General features: G+C 40.0%; 1 pseudogene; it reads right to left on the reverse strand.

Moving 5' to 3' along the window:
- Positions 1-8,328: 8,328 nt before the first annotated feature.
- LOC139457143 (uncharacterized) overlaps positions 8,329-24,470 on the reverse strand; it is a 36,776-nt pseudogene continuing 20,634 nt past the window's right edge.

The following is a 24,470-nucleotide window of genomic DNA, read 5'->3' on the forward strand; positions in this document are numbered from 1 at the left end:
TCTTCGTCTCATGGAATGGACTGGGCGTCGCACAAAGTCCCGTGGGATAGCTGTCAATATCTGCTGGAGCATGTTTCGAAGTTCCTGGAGTGTCTGTGGCGCCGATCCATCTCATCCCACATGTGCTCGATTGCTGAGAGATCAGGGGAGCGAGCCGACAAGGGGATGACATTCACGTTGTTTTGTTGAAGAGATTCCTGAACCAGTCGAGCAATATGAGGCCGGGCGTTGTCATGTTGAAAGGTAATGCCTGGGCCATGACGACACAAAAACGGTAGAACAACAGGGCCGATGATCTCGTCGCGGTAGCGCTGTCCATTGAGATTTCCCCCTACCACTATCAAACGGGTCCTCTGTCTTGCTGTAATCCCACCCCATACCATAACGCTGCCGCCGCTGAAACGACCTTCTTCCATGACACAATGATTGACGTAACGTTCACCTCGACGTCGCTACACTCGATTCCGTCCATTGCTGTGGTTGAGGTGAAAACGAGACTCGTCAGTGAATAGAACTTGTCCCCACTGCATGGCCGTCCAGCGAAAAAGCTCTCTGCACCCCTGTAGACGTGCTTGACGGTGGTTTTCTGTCAAAATGTCAAATATGAGTGTGTAGGCCCTGGCCACACCCGTATCTCTGTCTCCCTACTGCTGGCCTCTGTGACCTCGAGCGCGTATCTCGCCTCTCATCCTGACGTCCCCGTCCATCCTGTTGTCTTTCCTCTCCCTCCTGTCTGGCGGGTCTTCTGACGACAACCCCTGCACTACTGAGGCGGCGACGTACGATTTGTGAAGATATTCGTCGGAGGCCAGGGATGCTTCTTGCAGTCACTGTTGCTGGCTGGAATCGATTTCGTAGGTGTGTTGATCAAAGCGAGTTGTCTTGTCGATTATTGGTTACGCGTGGCCTGCCACTCAGAGGATGGTCTCCGACTGCATTCGTCTGTTGCCAACGTTGCCATAAACACCAAATGGTGTTTCTGTGGACCTTAGATTGTATTGCAACATCACGTTGACTTGATCCTGCTTCAAGCATACCGGTGACTCGCAGACGCTCATTTTCGGACAGGCACGGCATTTCATAATGTTGAATAATTGCGTCATTTTGTTGTTCTTCTGAGTCGTTGTTGTCAGCACGATGCTAAACAATGCATATGGAATCCCGTTAACGCACATGTTTTAATACCCATTCTTGGGTTGTGAAGTGCATGGGCCTTGCATAAAAGTCAACTTTTATATGGAATGCATGCTTTGTTGTAGTTGTTACGTTTTTCTGACTTGATTCCATACATGTACTACAATATTGAAAACCAAACTTTACTTGTTTGAAAAATAAACTAAAATATTAGTGTCCCAGGAACGTTTGTTGTTGAGAAGATATTGATAAGTCCCTGCTCGGCGGTCAATCTGACACATTATTGGACGACTTGGCCACCCGTGTCCCCTGTAGTGTAGACGACCTTCCTGTAAGTATTCACACACTTACGTAGTGTTGCTTCAACCTTGATTTAGTAATCGCCATGCGTCATTCAAACCCTTCTCATACATGATACTAGTAATTGATTACTATGTTTCAACTAGACTGTGGACCGCCTCCGTGGTCTAGTGGTAGAACGTCCGCCCGGAGAGCGGAAGGTCCGGGGTTCGATCCCCGGCCGCGTCATACCAAAAGACATTAAAAGATGGTACTTGTTGTTACCTTGTTTGGTGCTCGGCATAAAGGGGCTAAAACAAGGGCTGGTCGGCTCGGAGACAGTATACTGTGTCTGAATGGGGTATTCGTGTTGAACTGCGGCATGGTATCCCAGCGAGCTAACACTAAAAATCGGCATCATTCCGGACTAGTACAAGCAGCCACACACACACGTGTATGCACGTCGCTGTATCAGTGAGATATCCTTAGACGCGACGTTAAACACCATTTCACCTCACCTTGTTTGTTTGTTTAACGCCTCACTCAGAAATATTCCAGCTGGATGACGGCGGTCTGTAAATACGTAATCGAGTCTGGACCAGAAAATCAAGTGATTGACATCATGAGCATCAGTCTAAGTGATTAATAAGAAGACCAAGTCAACCAAGTCAGTGAGTCTGACCACCTGATACCTTTAACAAGCATAGGTGCCTCTTATGACAAGCATGGTCGCCTCTTATGACAAGCATGGTCACCTCGTATAAAAAGCATAGTCGCAACATCATCACATTCAGGGGGTGGTCGGGTAGCCTAGTGCATTTGCTCGTCACGAAGACCCGGGTTCGATTCACCACATAGGTACAATGTGTGAAGCATATTTCTGGTGCCCCCTGCAGTTATATTTCTGACATCTTGCGGGAAACCCTACCCATGTTCTCACTCAACTCATCCAGGAGGAGGGTGACTTGAGTTTGAAGGATGATTTGTACACCAGCCAACAATATCAGCAAACACCAGGACAAGCATTCTGCAAAGCAATCTTGTCATAGTGACTGATGTTTATTTGACTCAAACGGGCGAGAGAAGGATTATGTTGGTTTTGTTTGTTTGTTTCATGTTTAATGCCACACTCAGCAATATTCCAGTTTTACCATGATGATCTGAAAACAATTGAGTCTGGCCCAGACCAGCCAGTGATTGAAATCATGAACATTGATCTACAAAGTTGGGAAATGGTGACATTCATGAACTAAGTCAATGAGCCTGACCACCCGATCCTCTTAGTAACCTCTCACAAGCATGGGGGTAATGGGGATGTAGGCAGATGGCAATACTAAACTACGTGAAAAATGTCCCTTATAAAGCACTAGTATTCAGTCTATATTTGAACTTGATTTAATTCAGTTTGCAAATTGTTTGATCACCGTAAAGCTGTTTTTCTTTTTCTTTTGAACTTAATTCGCCTGCTTGTTCACAGTTAAGAAGACTCGAGCATGCATGCTCTAGACCGCTGCCTGTAGTCACCAAAGGTGCGGCCAGACACATCGACCTTCCGTCAGCAGTATATTTCGGCCACCAGTGGGGAATGTTAGGGCCATACCACATGGGTCCTCAGAGAACATCACAGTCCCTGGACTTTAATACTCTGTGTAGTCACCATTCTTGTAACAAGGGGATAGAAGGAGGAACTTCAATTCATGATGCATAAAACGAGTCGTCCGATACAAATGAAGCTTTTAAATGTTTAGAATTACTTTTTTTTATGGCTGTCTTATAAGTAAAATATTTAAGTTGTTTATTTCTATACGTTATGTTTTGTGTGCAGTCCGATTCAATCTATTTCTATCAATGGAATCTGTTGTCCTGCGTTTCTTCTTAAATTTTAATCACAAGGAAATCAATTGTGTACTTGTTAGTTCTGAAGTAGAAATACCAAGTTCACAAACTGGTAACGATTTCAAACTTAATTAAACAATATTGGTTCCTTGTGAAAATTTTTGGTTCTTTCCCTCAAAATACAGCAAGAAATTCAAATTAAACATTTTTTTCATTGCACAACATGACAGTCAATATGCCGATTCAGGGTTCTAGAAGTACGGCACTTGGCCCCTTTTCAGTGTTCTAATGATATACTGTCTGTTTCAAAGACAATTATGTATGTTTGGGAGATTTTCCAGGGTGTGTAATTTCAACACATTCCACACATATTTATATACCACAAGCTTGTCAAAGTGATTTGTTTTGTTTGTTGTTTAACGCCACAATAGCTGGTCGGTGTGTGTGGGAAGGTCGTTTGTCTCAGAGGCAGAACCCGGTAGTTGGCAGATAGTGAGTGAGTTTGCGAGTGAGTTGGGTTTAACACCGCTTTAACAGTATTCCAGTTATATCGCGGCGTGTCAGCTTAACGTGGGAGGAAAGCCCGAAGTGATGCAGGTCTCAGACGTTTACCACTTCAGTGAAACCCACGAGCACGGGTATGGTGCTGACAAACCTAGAAACATAATCGGGGCGAACTGGGATTCGAACCAACAATCATAGGTTTCTGGCGTGCCCAAGGGACGCAACTCTGCACAGCGAATTGCGGCGCCTTAGACGACTGGGCCACCCGTGCCCCCAGTTGGCAGATAGTAAGAAAATTGATTGTGTAGGAACACGCTATCGTCTCTTAGGAACACACTGCTGTTGTCTTAAGGGATACACTGCTGCTGTCCAAAGGGATACACTGCTGTTGTCTAAAGGGATACACTGCTGTTGTCTAAAGGGATACACTGCTGCTGTCTAAAGGGATACACTGCTGTTGTCTAAACGGATAAACTGCTGCTGTCTACAGAAATATTATGTTATTGTCAATAGAAATATTCTGCTCTTGTCTATTTAAGTATCCTGTTATGAAAGAATATGGTTTTACACCGCTTTTAGCAATCTTCCAGGAGTATCACGGCAGGTGACATTTCCTTAAGACATACTATGCTATCGTCTACAGAAATACTCTGCTATTGGCTGCAGAAATACTCTGCTATTTTCTTCAGAAATACTCTGCTGTCGCCTACAGAAATATTCTGCTGTCGTCTACAGAAATATTCTGCTATCGTCTTTAGAAATATTTTGCTATCGTCTACAGAAATACTCTGCTATCGTCTTCAGAAATACTTTGCTATCGTCAACAGAAATACTCTGCTATCGTCTACAGAAATACTCTGCTATCGTCTTCAGAAAAACTCTGCTATCGTCTACGGAAATACTCTGTTGTCGTCTTTCAGAAATACTCTGCTATCGTCATCAGAAATACTCTGCTTTTGTCTACAGAAATACTCTGCTAACGTCTACAGAAATACTCTGCTATCGTCATCAGAAATACCCTGCTATCCTCTTCAGAAATACTCTGCTATCGTCTACAGAAATACTCTGCTATCGTCTACAGAAATACTCTGCTATCGTCATCAGAAAAACTCTGCTATCGTCTTCAGAAATACTCTGCTATCGTCTACGGAAATACTCTGCTATCGTCTTCAGAAATAATCTGCTATCGTCTACAGAAATAATCTGCTATCGTCTTCAGAAATACTCTGCTATCGTCTTCAGAAATAATCTGCTATCGTCTTCAGAAATACTCTGCTATCGTCTACAGAAATACTCTGCTATCGTCTACAGAAATACTCTGCTATCGTCATCAGAAAAACTCTGCTATCGTCTTCAGAAATACTCTGCTATCTTCTACGGAAATACTTTGCTATCGTCTTCAGAAATACTCTGCTATCGTCTTCAGAAATAATCTGCTATCGTCTTCAGAAATAATCTGCTATCGTCTACAGAAATAATCTGCTATCGTCTTCAGAAATACTCTGCTATCGTCTACAGAAATAATCTGCTATCGTCTTCAGAAATACTCTGCTATCGTCTTCAGAAATAATCTGCTATCGTCTTCAGAAATACTCTGCTATCGTCTTCAGAAATAATCTGCTATCGTCTACAGAAATAATCTGCTATCGTCTTCAGAAATACTCTGCTATCGTCTTCAGAAATAATCTGCTATCGTCTTCAGAAATACTCTGCTATCGTCTTCAGAAATACTCTGCTATCATCTTCAGAAATACTCTGCTATCGTCTTCAGAAATACTCTGCTATCGTCTTCAGAAATACTCTGCTGTCGTCTTCAGAAATACTCTGCTATCGTCTACGGAAATACTCTGCTATCGTCTTCAGAAATACTCTGCTATTGTCTTAAGGGTTTTCTACTGTTTTCTGTGTGGATACTCTGGGTTTGTCTATAGGAATATTTTGCGAATGGTGACAGTTTATAAAGGAAGTATATGCTGTAACTTTGAAAGTGTGAAATACGACATGCTATAGGTTGGAAGGTGTGATGGGCGACATGCTATACAGGGGAAGATGTGAGGGGCGACATGCGATAGTTTGGAAAGTGTGATGGGCAACATGCTATAGAGGGGAAGGTGTAATGGGCGACATGCTATCGTTTGGAAGATGAGATGGGCGACATGCTTTAGTTTTGACGGGCGACATGCTATATTTTGGAAGGTGTGATGGGCAAAAATGCTATATAGGGGAAGATGTGAGGGGCGACATGCTATAGAGGGGAAGGTGTGACGGGCGACATGCTATATTTGGAAGGTGTGATGGGCGACATGCTTTTGAGGGGAAGATGAGATGGGCGACATGCTATAGTTTGGAAGGTGTGACGGGCGACGTGCTATAGAGGGGAAGGTGTGATGGGCGACATGCTATCGTTTGGAAGATGAGATGGGCGACATGCTTTAGTTTGGAAGGTGTGACGGGCGACATGCTATAGTTTGGAAGGTGTGATGGGCGACATGCTATAGACGGGAAGGTGTGATAGGCGAAATGCTATAGAGGGGAGTATGTGATGGGCGACATGTTATGGAGCCGTAAGTGTAATTGGCGACATGCTTTTGAGGGGAAGGTGTGATGGGCGACATTCTATAGAGGGGAAGATGTGATGGGCGACATGCCATAGAGGGGAGTATCTGATGGGCGACATGCTATGGAGCCGTAAGTGTAATTGGCGACATGCTTTTGAGGGGAAGGTGTGATGGGCGACATTCTATTGAGGGGAAGATGTGATGGGCGACATGTTATAGTTTGGAAGGTGTGATGGGCGACATGTTATAGAGGGGAAGGTGTGATGGGCGACATGCTATAGAGGGGAAGATGTGATGGGCGACATGTTATAGTTTGGAAGGTGTGATGGGCGACATGTTATAGAGGGGAAGGTGTGATGGGCGACATGCTATAGAGGGGAAGGTGTGATGGGCGACATGCTATAGAGGGGAAGGTGTGATGGGCGACATGCTATAGAGGGGAAGATGTGATGGGCAACTTGTTATATTTGGAAGGTGTGATGGGCGACATGTTATAGTTTGGAAGGTGTGATGGGCGACATGCTATTGTGAGGTTGTTCCCGGTAATGGACAGCTTCGCCCGAACGCAACGGTCCCCAACAGTAGTGTGTGACTGCACGTGGAATCATGGACTATGACGCGTGATCCGATTTCGATTGTAACCAGTCTCGTTATTGTCTTTGTCAAGTAAACGTCTTGTGTTCGTACCTCTGTGTTGTACGTTATATGGGCCAGAAGACCTTACACTATAGAGGGGAAGGTGTGATGCTTGACATGCACTGATGGTAATGGTGGTAGACGGGTCATGTTGTCTGCTTTAGATAAGATGGTCAGTATTCCTGAATCTTTACAACCCCGACAAGTATTAGCTTGATGCATGATATCTCACGGTAGATGACTATGGATTGAAGACATTAATATACAATAGTGTAAGATTGACAATAATTCATCTCTGCACAAGTAGAAATGCACAGGGCTGTGTTCGCATGACACTCAGCGTCTGGAGCTCACGGTGTCAGCTACTAATCAATAACGTCAGTGTATGTGAGACTGTCTAATACCCCCTTTTTACCTAATGATCATAATAATAATAATTAAAGCTGCGGGCAGCGATGTCGGGCTCTATGATTTTTCATACCACCGAGTCATTTAGTTCGAGCCTACTTGAATCCACTTTATAAATATGTTATGTAATTAAGAATTTGATCTTTCATTGGTCCGTTTTGAAAAAAAAAAATTTGGACATCCCCGGAACACAGTGTCCAAGGTCGTGCTTTTGATTGCAATTATTTATGTTATTTGTGCTGTTTGGAAGGAATTGGTACATAATTTAACGTCACATCTTTGAGTGTCTTTGGTGCAATTGTACTGCAAAAATGAATCTAAGATGGCAGACAAGCTTATTATCAACTGAAGTCAAACCTATTAAATATTTGAAATAGGTCTGTTAATATATGTAATGTCAGCAGATGTCATTTAGAAATAGACGAGCGGGCGTTAAGATAAACACTGTCTGGCGAATAATCCTTGAAGGCCGCAGCCCCCATGCCAGTGGTTCCCTCTCCCTGCAACGTTTTATTGTAACATAAAGAAAGGTCACGAGTCGTTTCTTTCTTATGAGATATCAATATTCTGTACAGTATGCAACACTTATCAGTATTTTATTGATCGATTCCCTGAACACACTTCAGACTGTTGAAAAGAAAAATGATATTGCCTCAAATTTCATTGTTGCAACATGTTCTTTAGAAAAATAAAAATAGTTTTGTAGTTGAAAGAAATCTCGATACAAAATCATAGCCCCAGTCCCCACGTCTCTCGTCTCAATATCATGCGGTCGGTTCCTTAGACGCATGAGAAGTATTTGCATCCTGTTTCTAGTTGTGAATGACATTTCAATTTTGATAAACTTGATGTAGGATTAGGATTTTTACATGTTGGATGATTCAATCATATATCAACACTTCTGAATGCGTCACAGTTCGGATTATTATTTAGGCCATAGCACAACATTTAGATATTTGTTTCATCTTTCTAGTTACTTGCAATATTTCATAAAAATCATTCGAAATGCGAATATTATACTTACATTGAAAGTATTCTTACATTGAAAGTATGGAAGATCCCATCTGGCATCTCTTTATTTGGAAATGCCTTGCCGATGACTTCGGCACTGCCCCGGTACGTTTTCCCGTTCATTAATATCATTGCGTTGTGTCTGTAATCAGATGGTGTAATAATTTGATAAAGATTTATTGGTTTTGTAAATATGAATGAACAAGTAAAGTATTTGTAATACTTTGGAAAAGATGAGTTTTATCTTCACCTTTTTTTCCAAATTTATCCAGATACCACATTTATTAAAGTGACACCAGTTCAGAATATGTGACAGAAATACATTGATGTGTTCAACTATGTTCATAATAACGTTGTTGAAGTTAGTGTAAACATGACAACAAAGCAGTACGTATTTCTGTTGTAATCAGGGAAGACATAATGGTATATGGTGATGGTGAAATATCATTTCTGAGTTGAGTGAGTGAGTGAGTTTGGTTTAACGCCGCTTTTAACATTATTCCAGTTATATCGCGGCGTGTCAGCTTAATGTGGGAGGAAAGCCCGAAGTGATGCAGGTCTCAGACGTTTACCACTTCGGTGAAACCCACGAGCACGGGTATGGTGCTGACAAACCTAGAAACATAATCGGGGCGAACCGGGATTCGAACCCACAATCATAGGTTTCTGGCGTGCCCAAGGGACGCAACTCTGCACAGCGAATCGCGGCGCCTTAGACGACTGGGCCACCCGTGCCCCCTTCTGAGTTGAGGATATAAACCCACAGTGCAGTGGTTTAAGGAAGACACATGTCTGATGCAGTAAAAGTCAAAAGAGATTTCAAAAGCCTTATTTATACATATATTCAAAGCTTGCTGAGGATCAAGTTTAATATCAAAACACATTCTTTCAACAAATAGAGATTGCGATATAGCGGTACAAAATGATTGGATAACCCCCATAGGACTATCAACGGACAGAGGTCACCAGACTTTCAACCCTATTGAACACATGTGGAACGCGGTTTAGAGATGACACCTTCATGACACCCTGTCCTTCTGACAACTCTACAGGAACATGGCTATGCCATTACTAAAGAGTGGAACAACTTTCCCTGAGCAACCTATTGAGAGCAAGAGACGATGGTGCCAGGATTGTGAGTGCTTCACGTGGATCACATAAGCGCGACGGAGTTTTGAGGACAACGAATTGTTTTCATGTTTGAAGTTTCAGTTTTGGTCAGATAATCTCTTTTGGATAGTAATCTTGTTACTGGTCATGCTAGTATTATGTGGCGCACGACTATGAACTTTTGCTAATGAAACATGTCTTCACATAATATTGTATTGAGCTATATCAAAATATGAACACAGCTTGACGTATAACCTATAATGTGGTAGTAATTTTAATTTTGAGTAGTTTGAACTTTCAGTTAAACAGGATCACTTTTATTTTGGGGAAAATGCAGGCCAAATGTAGTATACCTTGGAAGGGATATTTTCCAAGTGTGTAGAAATAATGTGACAAGTACTTTCGGATTACAGGCATAACTTGTGGTTTGAGAACATATGTAAATGTAGTACAACTTTGACAGAAACGTCTGTCGATCCGATTAAAATTACATTATTCACCCATGAATGGATTGTGTACCAAGCTGTTTACTTACATGCATTTCGTCGGTAACTTGCAAATTGAACATGTACAAGGTCCGCTTGTTATATCAAATATTCACATAATGACGTATGAATGCGATAGCATTCACACATAAATGTTATGTGAAGCATGGGTATCATGTCATGACACTTTCAGGTATACTTACTCCTCGAAGCCAATGGCCTCAATGTTACCACAAACGGTCGTTACCTCTTCGGGTTGAATCTACAATGAACACGGTGCGTCAGTATTTTCATTTTTTTTAATTGTGTTTTAACTTGCAATTATGTTATGTCTGTTCCAAAAGTATTTCAAAGAAACTTTTGAAAAATTGTTTTATGTACGAGACGTCTTTGTAGTGTTTTCATGAGATGGCGTTGACTTTGTCTTTAAAGCAATCAGTTGTTCAATATGTAAACAAACCTGGATTGTTGTCTTATCGGTTGAATTTAGGTCGTTGATACCCCAAAACTAGCCAATGACCACGTGGTTTAGGAGTACCAAAGACCCCGGAGGAGTTGCAAGCTCGCTTGCGCCCCTCCACAGTTTTAGCTGTATTTGATCATCATCCTGTCCAAGGATAACCGTTTTCAATGTTGACTCCCTTTGAGGAATTACCTTCAAGGGAACATAATCTTAGATTAAAATGCAGTCTTTCAGAAACATGATCATAGCCGCGGTGTTATTTTCTTTACTTTTGCGGGGGTAATTGATTTGTTGACGATGGGGGTATGTTTGCTTCTAGGAATAGCAATTGTACATTAGGATACATGAGCAAGAAATATGTTAATTATTTTGTAATCAGACAGACCTGGATGACTCTTGCTCTTGCAGTCACCCGACTTGCACTCGGAGACCACCTTTACATCGTATTTGAATTTTCGGCTTGATAAAATCTGCAATTATGAGTGTATAATTATATTATATGACATATATACACACACATATACACACAAACACACAAACACACACACACACAGACACACGAGTGAAAACATCGGACACGAATGTACGACAGATAGGATTTTAGAGGATGCAAAATATAGAACTATCCTATTGTATATAAACTTTCTTCCTATAAAACCATGTCTTATTGTATAAAAAATGAGCAAACATCAGATGCAATGTTTGTTTGATATCCTGGGGTATTTAGGCCAGCTTCAATGACTTTGAATTCTATAGTATGATCATGATGTGTCCTCTAGATGTAAGAATTTCTACTTTCACCCAATATCTTTTCTAAATCGGGGGCACGGGTAGCCCAGTCGTCTATGGCGCCGCGATTCGCTGTGCAGAGTTGCGTCCCTTGGGCACGCCAGAAACCTTTGATTGTGGGTTCGAATCCCGGTTCGCCCCCATTATGTTTCTAGGTTTGTCAGCACCATACCCGTGCTCGTGGGTTTCACCGAAGTGGTAAACGTCTGAGACCTGCATCACTTCGGGCTTTCCTCCCACATTAAGCTGACACGCCGCGATATAACTGGAATACTGTTAAAAGCGGCGTTAAACCCAACTCACTCACTCACTTTTCTAAATCAGTATGTTTTGGATTAAATCAGGAAATTGTAAATTCAATAGAAAAGTGGGAACAAATCTATTTTTTACTGGAATTTGTGATGCGAGTTGATGGCATCAGCGGTCATATGAGGTTTTGTTTTCTGTTATGTATATTTGAAATGACATCTGTTCTGGAGAACTATAGCCAGGAACATGAAATGTTCGCTGGGAATACCACTGGGAGTTAACTGGGAGCATTCGTGCGAACGCTGAGTGCTTCGCGGATTTTGTAGTTCATGAAAATCGTGCGGCACGTGAAATTGCCTGTGTATAGCCAAGCTTTGTGAAAATAAAGTTAGTTCGAAAAACACTGCGTAACAACATCTGTATTAAACTTATTAAGACTTCCTGATTACATGTACGGGTACTTAAATGGCGACATGCCAGGTTGTGTATTACAATATTTCACTTCAATCGCTAGTCACAAGTGATAATTATGATGCCAATCAGTGGAATATCTAGTGCACATCGCCTAATATTCAGACTGTTGTCATGTTTCAGCAATATTCTATGAAACTAAGAAATGTTTAAGATATGAATTGTTATGAGATATAGAATCAGTTGCGTGCATTTTTGTAAAGAAACAAACACTGCTTAGCAGATCTTAGCACAATACATGACAATTTGACAATGGACTGATTTTGGCAGATATTTGCCATGAATATGGAAAAGCTTTGTCGCTTATTCCAATCTATGAGTAGCTTTGTATATTGTGTGTGATAAAAGTTTAATGAGAATTGATAATCTTCCTTTAACATTGTCACAAACATAATTTACTTACTTGCGTCTTCCTTGAAAACCGTACTGTCCCGTCATCGGCAACAGTGGCATCTGTTGCCATGTTAAACGTTCCACAGCTCGGGACGTTCGGGAAGCCGTCCGACATTAGGACTCTGGAGATTCGACCAGGTGTTTCCCTGACGACAACATCTGCATCTTGGTAGGTACCGAATCGCCCATGTTTCTTCCTCGGAGAGGTAACGAGGAAAAAATGGACATTTTGTCCTTGCTGGGGATGTAACAAATGCAATGACAAATTTAATTTCTTTTGATCGTAGAGTATTACGTTTGAGCGATTATGTTGGGTGTAATGCCGCTTTTAACAATAAATATTTCAGTTATATCACGGCGTGTCAGTTTATGTGGGAGGAAAGCCCGAAGTGATGGAGATCTGAAACGTTTACCACTTCGGTGAAACCCACGGGCACGGGTATGGCGCTGACAAACCTAGAAACAGTCGGGGTGAACCGGGATTCGAACCCACAATCATAAGTTTCTAGCGTGCCCAAGGGACGCAATTCTGCATAGCGAATTGCGGCGCCTCAGACGACTTGGCCACCCGTGTCGCCCTTGAAACTTAAGAATGCTAATAGGAAAACTTACTTTCATCAGTATGTCTATATAATCAATACGTTTCAATTAATGTCAATAGTTTTAAAAGATAATTGCAACTGCCTATGTTCAGTGAAACAAGTCAACTGTATAAAGAATGTAACATAACTGGAAGTGTAATTTGAATTTTGAAGTTTCAGTTGTGATTTGTCGCCGACTTGGTGTCTAATATATATTTTGTATATTCAACAAAGAAATATGAACAGTAGGACAGTAAATACACTTATTATACGTATAGCAAAGGTGTATTAATTTACAGATCACAACCAAGACAATATTAATAAGGGTAGATAATGATAAAGGTAATTAATTTCAGGAAAATAGAATGGTACATCTGCAGAGTATTAGAGTTTTTTTCGAAGCTTTGTTTTAACATAAGAATAAGGAGCTAACATTTAGAAGAAGAAAAAGTACAATTTCCGATACAGACACTGAATAAAGATATAAAAGTGAGAGCAAGACAATTTATTGTTGAAGTTTTCAGAACATTTTATACCATTTCTTTTCGAATTCTCATGTGGTTGTAGATGTTGACAAAGTTTTATTTATTGATTTGGCATCTACGTGACATGTGTCTCTACAACCACTGCGGATTTAAACATGAATAAAACCATGGGGGAAAGCAATACAGAGACTGTATTCATTTACCAACCATTCACATACATTAGATAAGCTAATCTCTAAAAATGGTAATCATTAGGATTACTTCTAATCAACTTCCATACATTACCAATTTGGTATGAAATTTGTTTCGATTTTTACTAAAATGAATAGTCTTTTCAATATGTTCTCATTCGATGTCATCCTTAAAATGTAGAAAACATTGGTCATGTATGATCTCGTATTTATAAGAAATTTTTTGCTGAGAAGGAGGTGCAAAAAGGATGATTGCTGTCTTTCAACTAAAAATATTATTTATGTGATGTTACGGTTTTGAATTATATGCTCTCGAGAACCATGCCAAACTGACCAGAATGTTGACAATAGAATGTTGACTACTGATTAAAACTCACCGATCATATTTTAGTGACGGCAACAGTAAAATATGTGCAATCACTTTCCCGCAATTACAATTCAACTTGAAGTCATCAAGAGTAAAATATTTCTTAATAGTAATGCTTTGTATCGGTCAATATCCTACAGTTTCAGTGGAAGCTCCTGGCTTTTTAAAAAAAGTATTGAAAAACCGAAGTAACGTAAGTAACTGTTTTATGCCTAACTTGATGCCAGTAAATACGATATAAAACGAACTTTTCTCAAACATATCCTTAAAATCGAAAATTGCATAAGGCGTCCCTTAAATTTAACATGTCAAAGTCCCGAGATATGGATATAAAATGGATTGTTTTCATTTCAGTAGCGTTTCTGTCTTGGGGGTTGACCAGTTAATTCAGAAATGTGAGTTCAAGTCTCATTGTGCAATTCAGTAATATTTGAATTAACATGTCCCTGCTAAGATCACAGATCACTTAATTATATCAAGTTGGAGGTTTTAGTGAGCGAGTTTGGTTTTACACCGCTTTTAGCAATATTCCAGCAATATCACAGCGGTGGACACCTGAATTGGACAACGCATTGTACCCATGTCGGGAATCGAACCCGGGTCATCGGCGTGACAAACAAACGCTTTACCCAATAGGCTACCCGACAGCCACTGGAGGATTAGAAAAAAGTAGAGGTGTATAATACCTGTATTTTCCCCAGATTGTCTGCATTTATGTTTGACAATTTGAAGAACCTCTGACGATAGTATTGAATGAAAATATTTATCACGTCTTAATATGTATCTATTGATTTTTGCCTTGTTAAAAGTCACTCATTTTCTTATGAAATTTCACGACATGGTTCGAGTCTAACCCGTGAAGATCCGGGTTAGATTTCCAGGAACCCTTTTCAGTCGCCCGACGTCACTGAATTCGTTTTATAAAGCGAATATGCTATTGTTTCACTATAACCTATCCTGAAGTGTTTTTTTTAAAAATTCTTTCTGCTATTTTTTGCATTAAGAAGCTTTATAATTTGGACTTCTCACATTGGGTTGAAACTGTAAATACAAGGGAGAGCCTCAGATAATAGTCCGCGGACTATATCAACTCTAAATGTTTACATTTTCAACCAAAATTTCGGAAGCGTATTTTATCTGTTACATGTAATTTGTTGAATGCATAAAATGATGTCTTCTCATGTCTTAAGGTGCCAGACATGTGTGCTTTTGTGGTTTCCTGTATAGAATCGATAAAAGAAGTAGTTCATTGGAAATGCACTATGGAAGAATAAAAAATAACTGTCAGTGACATAACGACGCGAGTGGGAGAAAACCACAAACAAGCACCTGTACATGTGGGTCTTTTATCATACTACCGACAAAGATTAAGAGAACAAATTATATTAATCAAGCTATGGTTGCGGTGTAAACAATGTTTTTTTTAAAGAATTTTAGGTACTGTAAATGCTGGACATGGTTTAAATTGGTTAGAAAACTGGGACTTTCTTAGACCTTCGGGCATTCGGATCTGTTGTCTATTCCTTAAAATGGTTAACCTGAGAACGCCCCTCGGATTCAAGGTCTCCATTTTGACGATTAGATACCAGATCCTCGTGTTGTTATCTATGCTTAGTCAACTCGCATCATGACAATAACATATAACGCAATTTTCAGTCCAAAACCAGGTGTTGATCATTTCAACAATTGAAATTAAAAAGTGTTTGTTTATTTCCTGTAATATATACTAAGATTAGCAATAACTACCACATTAACAGGAAAATAGAAAGTTTCTACACCATTCTTTCAAAGAGGGCGGTAGGGTAGCCTAGTTGTTAAAGCGTTCGCTCGTCACGCCGAAGACCCGGGTTCGATTCCCGACATGGGTTTTCCCCGCCGTGATATTGTTGGAATATTGCTAAAAGCGGCTTAAAATCATACTCAGTCAGTCAGTCTTTCAAAGAAGAGAATCTTGAAAACGATAGCTTATATACACGCCTAATTGCACGAATAAGCATTATGCAACTTTTATTGTCATGAAATATATTAAGTACTATATAATGAAAACATCCAACTTCAATGTATTAAATATAATACCCAGTGCCCCTTTTGGAGATAGGTATATTTGGTAAAATACACAGCATGCCCAATTGTCGAAATCGGAAACCCAAATACGATCTTGTCCATGCCCATCTTCTTGAAGCAAACGTGTATTATAGCCTATATCAAAGCCTAGTTTCTACCCTTGTCACATCCAGCCCACTTACTTTTGGTCCGATCGCGTATATCACGAGTTTGAAAATTTGAAAATGAAAACGCGATATCCCATCAGATGACTGTTCTTATTTCTTAAACCGCCTCCGTGGTCTAATGGTAGAGCGTCCGCCCGGAGAGCGGAAGGTCCGGGGATCGATCACCAGCCGCGCCATACCAAAATACGTTTAAAGATGGTACTTGTTGTTACCCTGTCTGGCGCTCGGCATTAAGGGGCAAAAACAAGGACTGGTCGGCTCGGAGTCAGTATACTGTGTCTGAGTGGGATATTCATGTTAAACTGCGGCATGGTATCTCAGTGTGCTAGCACTATAAATCGGCATCAGTCCGGACTAGTACAAGCAGCAACACACACATACACGTGCATGCACGTCCAAAGCTTAATTAATCATTTACAAAACACTACTACCGCTGTCCTTCCCTCTTCACATAACCATATCTAAAATAGTAGGCACTCGTGAAGAGCAACCTCCTCGTGGTGAGTGCTGGGTAGCGCTAATAGCTCTTCCCCCGTGTGGAACCGGGGTAGAATATTTCCACAGCACCCCATTGCTGGTCGTAAGAGGCGACCAAAGTGGGCAGCCCGTTTGCCGTGGGTTGCGTCCCTGTGTCGGCGGAGGACGGGAGTCTGGTAGTTGAGGGCACTGGTTCCTGGAACTGTGTTCCTTTGCCCAACACACTACTTCGACCCTTACTTCGCTTAGACGGGTGGTAAGATGGGCCCGGTCTTATCAATCGGCTGGTCATGCCAGGCCCTGTGCGTAATATTGTATATGCACACATGTGTTGTATTGTAATGTATATTTTGGTCTTGGCCATGCATACCTTGTGTATATTCTCAATTTTGGATTGTATAAATTGCCTAGAGTCTTACGCCAGAAGGCGGTGGCTCATGGGCCAATCTGGTACTTTCGACCTCTGTGTTCTGTATGTCTTCAATTTCTTGTCATGGGCCGGACCAACCTGGCATTTTATTTGTTAGACAAATGCACTCATGTTGTTTTTACTGGAGTATACCAACTCTGTATCCCTGATGTTTGCATGTTGGAGATCCGGTGCAATTAAACATCGCTCTTTGTAGCACTCCATGGTGGGTGGGGAGAAGGGGTGCTGAATAAATTACTTTCATCATGGCTCACAATCATTCTGGTTCCAACCGCAATGAAAAGAAGAGACGACTCGAAGCTGAGATTTTATCATCTGATGATGATGTCTCGATTTCACAAAATTCTAATTCTTGGGCACGTTTTATAGTTGTTGAATCACGAAATCAACTACCCTTGAAAATTAATCCTTTTGCTATCTCTAAAGCCATTGCAGGTATTTGTGGTGAAGTCAAGAATGTTTCACGCCTCCGGACCGGTTCTCTTTTGGTAGAGTGTGCACGGAGACAGCAAGCTATCAATCTTTTGAAATGTACTACATTCGCAAACACTGAAGTTGCTGTCTCTGCGCACAGAACGTTAAACTCAAGTCGAGGCATCATCCGCGACAGAGCCCGTTGTCTGGCAGAAATGACAGAAGAGGAAATTCTTGATGAACTCAATGATCAACATGTCACGTCAGTGAAACGTTTCACAAGAAAGGATGGAGATAACATTGTCCCAACAAATACTTATTTGTTCACCTTTTCACTGTCGACCATACCACAATCTATAAAGGCAGGATATTTTAACATCTGAGTGGAGGTGTATGTCCCCAATCCACTCCGATGTTACAAGTGTCAGAAGTTTGGACACGGTTCCAAATCATGCGATCGGCCGATTGTTTGTCACCGTTGTGGTGCAAATCATGACGCCTCAGATTGTTCAGCTGACCCCAAATGTGTGAATTGTAAGGGTAAACATGTTGCATCTTCAAAATCATGTCCTCTTTGGCAACATGAGAAAGATATCTTGACAGTCAAATGTCAAAACAACATTTCTTTTCAGGAAGCAAGAAAAGTCATTGCCAGCCGGTCACCTCCATCAGTGCACACTTATGCTGCTGCTGTCTCTCGACCTTCTACCACAAGATCTATAGAATGTCAAACTGACTTGACATGGGCACACTCTGAACACCCTGTGCCTGTGGTTACAACATCTGAGAGTCAGACAGATGATTCAGATACTCAATCATCTGGCATCTCTCCAGCATCTCAGGTTGTGACTCAGACTACGGCCCAACCTAAACCGACTCCTGAATTACCAGCAACTAACAAACCATCGACTGAAATGCCCAAAAAACAAAAGAAGAAACAAAACAAGAAAATTACTACTAAGATCCCTACTGTCACTGAAACATCTGTTGATGTTAAGAATTTCTTTGATCCTCTCGAGATGGATGTTACTCCATCTACTATGAGTGGTGACTCTTTTTCACGTTCACGTGAGCGATCTCCTATAGAACCGCCATGAACCATTCAAATATTTTTCAATGGAATTGCAGAGGACTTAGGCACAATTTTAACGAGCTGCAATTATTAACAACAGATTTAAGTCCATCAGCAATTTCTTTACAAGAGACGTACTTAAAAAATACAGATAAATTTGAATTAAAGCAGTATAGTTCCTATCATTCTTTTTCTCCTCCGGGAGATAAAGCTACTGGAGGTGCTTCTATGTTGGTGCGGCGGGGCGTTGTTCACAGTCCTGTTCCGCTTGACACGAATTTGCAAGCAGTTGCAGTTAGACTTACACTGCATATTGCCTTCACACTTTGCTCCTTATACATTCCTCCATCTTCAAATCTTCAGCGTAATGATCTACAAAAACTATACGACCAGCTCCCAAAGCCCTGTGTCATCATGGGTGATCTAAATGGGCATAATCCTTTATGGGGAAGTTCAACCATTAATCAAAAGGGAAAAGTGATCGAAGATTTTGTTTCCGATAATGATCTTTGCATTTTTAATGATGACTCAGACACTTACTTACACCCTGCTACTGGCACCTATTCATCTTTAGATCTGTCTTTGACGGATTCAGTTTTGTTAAATGAATTCTCATGGTCCGTCCATGACGACCTATGTGGGAGTGACCATTTCCCCACGGTGCTTAAGCCCATTAATCCCGCTGATGATCCACCTTCACCTCGATGGAATTTTGTGAAGGCTGATTGGCTTTTATTTCAATCTTTATGCAAAGATAAATTACAACCTACGTCTTTTCAGAATGTTATTGACCCCATTCAGTTGTTCTCAGATCAACTGAATGAAATTGCTGATGAATCAATACCTAAGTCCTCTATCAACCCACGTGTTCGTAAACCATGGTTTGATGACACGTGCAAACAAGCTAGGAAATGTCGTAAGAAGGCGGAGAAATACTTCCGTAAACATCCTACTGTCCATAATTTAAACACTGTCAAAATTTCAAATGCTAAGGCAAGACGTCTATTTAAGCAAAATAAACGTCAATCATGGAGGAACTATGTCTCCAAAATAAACACTCGTACCCCTATCTCCAAGGTATGGAACATGATCAAAAAGATCAAAGGCAAGGGATCAAATTCTACAGTAAACCATTTAAAGGATGGTGACACTTTGCTAATGGATAAATCTGCTATTGCCAATAGACTTGGGAAAACTTTATCTCAACATTCGTCTTCATCAAATTACGTTCCCGAGTTTCAAAAATATCAGCTTCAACAGGAAAAGAAAAAAGTAAATTTTACATCTGATAATGGTGAAGATTACAATGAGGTATTTTCACTACATGAGCTACATACTGCCTTAGGGCAAGCTCATGATACAGCAGCAGGCGCTGATAATATTCATTATCAGCTACTTAAACACTTGCCAGAATCATGTCTTGAAACTATGTTGAATATATTCGATGATATTTGGACAGCAGGGACATTTCCACCTTCATGGCATAAAGCCATTGTTATCCCCATACCCAAACCTGGGCGGGATCATTCTGATCCATTCAATTACCGACCTATCTCTCTTACTAGCTGTGTTTGTAAAACGATGGAACGCATGGTAAATAATCGATTAGTGTGGTACTTGGAAACAAATAATCTTCTTACCAATATACAATGTGGTTTCCGGAAGAACAGAAGTACTATCGATCATTTAGTGCGTTTAGAATCGTTCATTAAAAATTCCATAGTAAATAGACAACATGCTGTATCGATCTTTTTCGATTTAGAAAAAGCTTACGATACAACATGGAAACATGGTATTTTAAAAGATCTTCATGATTTTGGATTAAGAGGCCGTCTGCCTCATTTTATATCCCAGTTTTTAACAGACAGGCAATTTCAAGTCCGAGTGGGTACAACCCTGTCTGATCATTATAATCAGGATCAGGGTGTCCCACAAGGCAGTATTTTGTCTGTCACTTTATTCAGTATAAAAATTAACAGTTTGTCAAAAGTTTTAAATGATTCAGTTGATGGATCACTTTTTGTGGATGATTTTAATCTATCTTGCCGGGGTAAAAATATGCACACAATTGAAAGGCAATTACAATTATGTCTTAATAAAATTAACAAGTGGTGTCTAGAAAACGGGTTTAAATTTTCCAAATCAAAAACTAATTGCATACATTTCTGCCGAAAATATAAACCGCATAAGGACCCTGAACTATTTCTGAATGGCACCCCTATCAAAGTTGTTAAGGAAGCCAAGTTCTTGGGACTTATTTTTGATCATCACTTAACTTTCCTCCCGCATATTAAATACCTAAAAGCTAAATGCCTGAAGGCACTCGATCTATTGAAAGTTGTTTCTAATTCAAAGTGGGGAGGGGATCAAACAACCCTCTTACACTTATACAGGTCACTCATCCGTTCAAAACTTGATTATGGCTCCATCGTCTATGGTGGAGCCTGTAAAAGTAATTTAAAAAAACTTGATACGATACATCATCAGGGCCTGAGGCTTTGCCTTGGTGCCTTCATGACGTCTCCAATTCACAGTCTATATGTAGAAGCGGATGAACCTTCTCTTAAACAACGCCGTCTAAAATTATCTTTACAATATGTCACTAAATTATATTCTAATCAGTCCAATCCAGCTTTTAATTGCGTCTTCAATCCTCTTTACCAAGATATTTACAATAAAAAGTCATCTCTTGTTCCACCACTCGGAATCAGAATCCAGTCTGCCTTGTTTGCTTCCAATATTAAACTGCAAGATATAGCTCCAACTCAACTGTTTTCAACACCTCCTTGGCAAATGGTACGGCCAGAGGTTAACCTTACATTAACAAAACTAAAGAAATCAGACACTAACGAATTAATTTACCAACAAGAATACAGTCAATTAAGAAACAATTATGACACTTACAAATCTATATTTACAGATGGATCCAAGGATGGTGGCGCAGTTGCTAGTGCCACCGTCATTGGATCCAGAACAATATCTTCACGTTTACCTGATACCAGTTCCATATTCACTGCAGAAGCAAACGCCATTTTTACAGCACTTAAATATATCAGTAATCAAGCTAAAGATAAACAATTCATACTGTTTTCAGATTCTCTTTCATGCCTTCAGGCGATTAAAAATATGTCTTCAAAACATCCACTTTTAATCGAAATTCTCGAATTATTTAATGATCTAGCTACTGGCCAATATGACATCGTCTTCTGTTGGTTACCAAGCCATGTTGGTATCATTGGTAACACAATGGCCGATGCTGCTGCAAAAGCAGCCCTCAACAAATCTGTGACACCACTTCTGATCCCATACACTGATTTTAAACCCATGATTCGATCTTACATCCGAGATCTTATGCAACAGAAGTGGGACGCCCAGGTAGGTATCAATAAATTACATGAAATTAAACCAAATATCGGTTACACCTACTTGGGCTGTCAGTCCAGATTTGAAGAGGTCATTATGCGACGATGTCGTATTGGCCATTCAAGATATACACATGAGTATCTTTTAAATGGTGAGGATCCTCCGTTTTGCATCCCTTGTGATGAAAGAATCACAGTCAAGCATGTCCTGCTTGATTGTATTGATTTTTCCATCACAAGGGATAAATATTTCAATGTTAAAACAATTAAGGACCTTTTTAATGATGTTAATTCTTGTTTACTGTTATGTTTTTTAAAAGAAATAGAGCTTTTTCATAAATTTTGATGTGCTAACTGTATTGTTTTAAAAATTGGTAGTGCAATTTAATAACTTAGATTGTTAGTGGCTATACCCTCGAGGGGGGTTGAAGTAGCGTAAAATTATTGTCCCCCTAAGAGGGTATGTAAGTCCCATTTCATTCCAGATATTTTTCTGCAAACCAGGCTTTTAAACGTAGTATATTCGTTATTTTAATCTAAGGCTTAACTGATACACTGTCGTCAGTGACTGAAGGGATGATATAAATCCTGCCGGGGTCCGTGCAGGAAGCTAAGGTACTGTAAGTCCCCATGGTCCCCAGTATGGTGATCTCCTTTCAGTGGCTGACGATTTCTAGCCCATTTTTATATTGTGATGTTCATTAATGCTTACTGTTTTTATTATTCACAACTAGTTTTAAATCAAGTCTGTGATATTCTAGTTATTCTACTGTCCTTCGTCGACAGGTTTTTATTTCGTATAATTATGTGTATTATTAATGTACTTCTCGTCACGATATGGCTGAAATAATGCCGATGTGACGTTAAATCTTAACTCACTCACTCACTCACTCTAAAATAGTAATTAATTTTTCGCACAAACTGGAAATTCATAATAATCGTATTTAATTAATTATCACAATATGCTCTTAGCTTGAGGAAAATTTATAATTTTGTAAATCCAAGAGTTAACAGCTTGTTCATCAATGTCCAGAAACTTCTTGATAACTGTGGCATATGACACGTGTTCAATTACCCATATTTGTACAATATAATACATCTTTTGTACATAATACAACTGCACCTACAATTCATGTATATATTGTACCTAACTTTAGAAAAAGAGGGGTGGGATAGGGGTGTGTGAGATATCTCCTGATTTGTCCCTGATTGTGATTGTGGAAGTTGTATATATCTAGGCAGAACTAATTTGTGTGTTTGTGTGTGTTTTATATAATATATATATATATAATTTTTATGTGTAAAACATGTTATCAACATATGCTACTTAATAGTTATGATTCCGGGGTAGAATAGGTCTTCAGCAACCCATGCTTGTCGTAAAAGGCGACTAACGGGATCGGGTGGTCAGGCTCGCTGACTTGGTTGATGAATGTCATTTATCCCAATTGCGTGGATCGATGCTCATGATATTAATCACTGGATTGTCTGGTCCAGACTCGATTATTTACAGACCGCCGTCAAATAGCTGGAATATTGCTGAGTGCGGCGTTAAACAACAAACCAACCAACCAACTTATAGTTATAATGTATATATTTTAGCAGACCTACAAAAAAAGACCAATTCATGTCAGCTTATGGCACATTCTCAATTGCTCTATATAATACATCTTTTGTACATAATACAACTGCACCTACAATTCATGTATATATTGCACCTAACTTTAGAGAAAGAGGGTTGGGATAGGGGTGTGTGAGATATCTCCTGATTTGTCCCTGATTGTGGTGACATTGATTAGGGAAGTTGTATATATCTAGGCAGAACTAATTTGTGTGTTTGTGTGTGATTTATATAATATATATATTTAATTTTTATGTGTAAAACATGTTAACATAAGATACTTAATAGTTATAATGTATATATTTTAGCAGACATACAAAAAAAACAATTCATGTCAGCTTATGGCACATTCTCAATTGCTCTATGTATTAAATGTGTTTTATATTCTAATATGATGAAAACCAAGGACAGATTCAGTGCCAGAGCTTTGATTGAATATGAACAGAATGAAATGACACAGTTTGAAGTTCTTGATGAAACAAAAGGAGACATCCTGTTTTGCCATAAAAGCATGGAGAAATAATACATTGTATAATCATGAGTGAGTGAGTGAGTATAGTTTTATGCCGCTTTTAGCAATATTCCAGCAATATCACGGCGGGGGACACCAGAAATGGGCTTCACACATTGTACCCATGTCGGGATTCGAACCCGGGTCTTCGGCGTGACGAGCGAACGCTTTAACCACTAGGCTACCCGACCCCCCCGTATAATCATGGATCCTTATGGCTGTTGGTTGTCCATTAAGGACTCACAATTTAATATTCCCTGAATGCGTAATGTACCTCAGCACATGTGACGTCACAATTTCACTGTTGTATCGACATGTGTGCATATGTTTAAACCTGATGATAGGATACACAATAGCCTACTGATATATTGATTTATGTTTTCATTCTGTATAATACTCAAT

This window comes from Haliotis cracherodii, unplaced genomic scaffold (assembly GCF_022045235.1).
Source record: "Haliotis cracherodii isolate W230 unplaced genomic scaffold, xgHalCrac1.p SCAF_12, whole genome shotgun sequence".
In the NCBI taxonomy this organism is placed as follows: Eukaryota; Metazoa; Mollusca; class Gastropoda; order Lepetellida; family Haliotidae; genus Haliotis; species Haliotis cracherodii.